At 59.0% G+C, this 4,577-nt stretch overlaps 1 protein-coding gene across 1 annotated transcript in view; it reads right to left on the bottom strand.

Moving 5' to 3' along the window:
* Positions 1-523: 523 nt before the first annotated feature.
* WDR4 (WD repeat domain 4) overlaps positions 524-4,577 on the bottom strand; it is a 68,540-nt gene continuing 64,486 nt past the window's right edge. Inside the window, exon 12 of the mRNA XM_026447416.2 lies at positions 524-2,262. The gene's annotated coding sequence lies outside the window, so the exon portion shown is untranslated. The remainder of the gene's footprint in view (positions 2,263-4,577) is intronic.

Genomic DNA, 4,577 nt, shown 5'->3' with positions numbered 1-4,577 from the left:
CAGGACCATCCTTCTGGGTTTTGCCCATATTCCAACAAATGCTTCCATTCCTCATTCCTATACTAATACTGTGCCTTATTTTATTCTTTATCCATACGTCCAAGTGCCAGCCATGGGCCCCGACCTTAACGACGCCCCTTAACAGCAGGAAGTAGCCAGACAGACCACGGCGCCCCTTTATCACTATTATCAATAAAAGGTTGGACTGTTTGGACGAACGGAGGCAGGATGGTGCACTTCCGGGTTCTTCTTCACCAACTCTTCCCATGTGTGCGAGAATGTAGCCGACGCCCGGGAAGCTGCAGATTAATCAGGCATGCACCAGGTGATGTCAATCCGAGGAGACCAAGATTTACCTGGTGGCACCTGCGGAGCACCCCCCCTCCCCCGACATGCCCGTGCCCCGCCTATTGCCCTTCCATTCCTAGAAAAGTCGCTCCCAGCAGATGCGCCCGGGGCGGGCTTTCTCAGCCCACACTCTTGTCAGGACTAAATTAGAAACTCCACCCGCCCCCCCACCCCGCCCCCCAGCTCCGGTCCCTGAAGCTAGATGACCAAAGAATAAATTTGCAGTTTTGCTCCTACCCTTGCCTGGTCGCTGGTTCTTTTGTGCCCACTCGGCTGGTCTTAGAAAAACAAATCATCAGGCAGGAGCCAGGGCCTGTGGGGGTGAGTCACCTTGTTACGGGCTGAATTCTCTCCCCAAAACTTACGTCCAAGCCCAACCTGGTGCCTCCCAGTACTGTGGAGACAGCGCCTTTAAAAGGCGGTTAAGATAACATCAGCTCACGGGGGTGAGCCCTGAGCCACTCTGAGTGCGTCTTACAAGAAGAGGAGATCAGGGCACAGATGCACACAGAGGGCGCCGGGGGAAGACAGACCCCGACACACAGAGGAGTGGGGGCTCATTGGAAGCCAGCCCTGTCAACTCTTCTCTCAGACTTTGAGAGATAACTGTTGTTTAAACCCCCAGCCAAGCTCCCACACACACACAGCTGTGTGCCTCGCTAGGGCCGCCCGAGCGGACTCCCACATCACACCTCCCTCACCACTGCCTCCCTGGGCAGCAATGTGGGCCCGGCTCACAACGGGCGCTGGACACATGTTGAGCTTGGGTTGACTGGGCCAGCACAGCATGATCTCTCTCTGTCTGTATGTGCGTGCGCTGGGACGCAGATGCTCTAGGGCCAGCCCAATCCTGCAGCGCCCCCTTAAAGAACCTCCCTTAGGCAAAGCCATCATCGTTTCCCAGCCCCAGCGCTGCCCAGAAGGCTGGTTCCCTCCAGCACTGAGGCCCTGAGAGCCAGGAGAGGCAGCTTGAGGGAAGCTCCAGCCCTTATCTCTCCTCAGGCAAAGCCAGGCCTGTGGTTCACCCCTTACGAGGCGCAGGCAGTGAGGACGCAGCGAGCGGACAGGGGGCCTCAAAAGGAGAGGCTGCTCCCTCCGGAAGCCTCCGCCACGGAGTCCGTGCCAGCCGCCTGCAGGGCCTTTCCGCCCAAGGACCCGTGGACCCAGCTGCCACCACGGCCAGCATGGGATGGGGTCATCAAGCCTAAATCCCAGCCCTCTGACCTCAGTTCCTCACTGCCAAGGTCGAGTTAGGATTCCAGCCGAATCACAGTGAGACCACAGGAGGCAGGTGGGGGAAATTATTTTCATTATTTGCCCTGTAGTTTCCAATTTTTCCACAACTGGCTTTCCTTTCATGAATAAAATAAATAAACGTTATTTTATTTTAGAGCTGGGGTGTAACCTGCAGGAAATAGCAACGTGTAACCTGCGGGGAGAAGGCCTGAGATGTGCAGAGGAAGCCGAGGTGACCGTCCACAAGTGGCAAGGCCAGCGCCTGCTGGCGTCTCAGCCCGTTCTGTGGCTGTGGCAACCGGGATTTCCCAGCGCTCTGAGCTGGCTGACTCGGTGTCTGGTGCGGGTTCCCAGACGGCGCGGGAAACGGCCCACCAGCTGTCAGTGGGGGGATCTCTTTCCTAAGGGCGCCTCTCTCACGGCAAGTGATCCACCCCTCACAACATCAACCTAGGTCTGGCTTCAACATCACAGACGTTCGGCCCACCAGGAGCTGGGAGAGACAGGAAGGACCCCCACCCCTACCCCGCAGCCTTCGGAGGACGGGAAGGAGCCCCTGCAGCCTTCAGAGGGAGCGCGGCCCTGCTGACACGTGACTTCAGCCTTCTGGCCTCCAGAGCTGTGAGAGATGAGCTTCTGCTGCTGAAGGCTCCCTCTGGGGTCATTGGTTTGGGCCGCCTGGGGAAGCACACACAAGAGGCCACTGAGTGATGATCGTTGTCCTAATCCTCATCCTGACAACTGCTGGCTGTGAGCCTGCGTTTCCGCAGCACCCCCGTCCCCAGCCCAGGGCTGTTCAGGAGTCCCTCCCCACAGCAAGCCCTGAGCGGCCTTCCTTGTCATCAGTGACCCCTAGTGCCCCATTTGCAGAGAGGGTCACAGGCACAAGGAGAGGCGCGTGGCGCACCAGGTCACAGAGCCACGGAGCTCCAGAGCAGGCCAAGGGCAGCCCTCCCCGGAGAGCCCTCCTGCTCATCCCTGGACAGCATTCCTGGGAGCTCCCAGGCATTTCTCTGATGGCTGATGAGACTGATCTTTGATTTTTGATCTGCTTACTGGACATTCAGCTTCCTCTTCTGTGATGCCACGGCCTCTGCCCACATTCCGCTGGGACAGTTTGTTTTTGTTGTTTTTTTTAGACGGAGTCTTGCTTTGTCGCCCAGGCTGGAGTGCAATGGCACGATCTCAGCTCACTGCAACTTCCACCTCCCGTGTTCAAGCGATTCTCCCGCCTCAGCCTCCCGAGTAGGTGGGATTACAGGCACCCGCCATCATTCCCGGCTAATTTTTGTATTTTTAGTGGAGTCGGGGTTTCACCATGTTGGCCAGGCTGGTCTCGAACTCCTGACCTCAGGTGATCTGCCCGCCTCGGCCTCCCAAAAGTGCTGGGATTACAGGCGTGAGCCATCTCACTTGGCGATCAGATCACAGTTCTTTTTAAATTCTGGATTCTGATCCCTTGCAGTTAACTCTATGTCCTATTACATCTTCTCCCGACGGGTGGTCCAGGAGGCTACAACAGGCTGAACAAATTCCTATGTTGAAATCCCAACCCCTGAGGTATTAGGAGGTGGGGCCTTTGGAAGGTGATGAGGTCATGAGGGGAGCGTGAGACTGGTCCGCTTGCGAAAGGGACCCCAGGAAGCTCTCTTTCGGCCACGTGAGGATGCACACAAAGGCAGCACCACCGCCTGCAACCTGGAGCAGCACCCTCCCCAGTGCCCGACCCTCCGACCCCAATCCGCGGCTTCGGACCTCCAGAGCTGAGACAGCCCAGGCTGCAGGGCAGAAGCCCCGCTCTCCAGCCCCGGCCTGAGCCGCTTAAGGTTGCCGCCCTTCCTCCGCCCCCCTGTCTTCTGGCTCCCTGCTTGCACTGGTTTCCTGTTGTTGCTGTAACAATCACCGACCAAGCACGACAGATTCCCTCTCTTGACAGCCCTGGGCGTCTGGAGCCCACAGGCCCTGCCACAGAACTGAAGCCGAGGTGCCAGCTGGACTGCTTTCTTGCCAGCAGCCTGCAGGAAAGCTCGTTTCCTAGCCTCTTCTGTGGCCTGGCCCATGGCCTCTTCCTCCAGTTCAAAGCCCATCATTTCAAACTCTGCTCCTATCATCCCCTCCCCTCTCCTTCATTCCCTCTCCACTGCCTCTCCCTGCCCTCCTCTGCTGCCCTCCTGATAGGACCCAGACGACCCAGGCCCACAGGGCAGTCCGGGATTTAATCACATCTACAAACTCGCTTTGGCTGTGGAAGCCAGCGCTCACTGTTCTAGGAATTAGGACCAGGAAATCCTGGTGGGAGGGTGGGGGCAGATTCTGTCCTCCACCTGGCTGGGGGGCCTTTCCTGACTGCCCTGTCAGAAACTGCCGCACCGCCCTACCGCGCTCCACCCCACCCACATTCCACCTCACCCCTGCCTCATCCCGCCACACCCCACCCTACCCCGCCTCACCCCACCTCACCCACTTCCACTCCAACCCACCCTACCCCACCGCTACTCCACCCCACCTTTATCCCACCCCACCCCTGCCTCACTGCACCTCACCCCCTCACCCCACCACACCCTCATCCCACCTGACCGCTACCCCACCCCACCCAACCCCACCCCCACTCCAGCCCATCCCCACTCGACCCCCACCCATTCCACTCCACTACTTCACCCCATCCTCACCCCACCCCACCCTGCCGCACCCCATCTCACCCACTTCCACTCCACCCCACCTACCCCATCCCTACTTCACCCCACCTTTATCCCACCTCTCCCCTGCCTCACCCCACCCCTGCCTCACCCCACCCCATCCTCACACCACCCCAAACCTGCCTCACCCCACCTCACCCTACTTCCACTCCAACCCACCTTGCCCCACCCCTACTCACCCCATCTTTATCCCACCCCACCCCTACCTCACCCCACCCCTACCTCACCCCAGCCCACCCTCATCCCAACACACCCCCACTCCACCCACCCCACCTCCACTCCAACCCACCCTACCCC

The sequence above is a fragment of the Piliocolobus tephrosceles genome, chromosome 19, assembly GCF_002776525.5.
Source record: "Piliocolobus tephrosceles isolate RC106 chromosome 19, ASM277652v3, whole genome shotgun sequence".
In the NCBI taxonomy this organism is placed as follows: Eukaryota; Metazoa; Chordata; class Mammalia; order Primates; family Cercopithecidae; genus Piliocolobus; species Piliocolobus tephrosceles.
The sequence above is the reverse complement of the archived record's forward strand: the minus strand, read 5'-3'. Positions and strand labels throughout refer to the sequence as shown.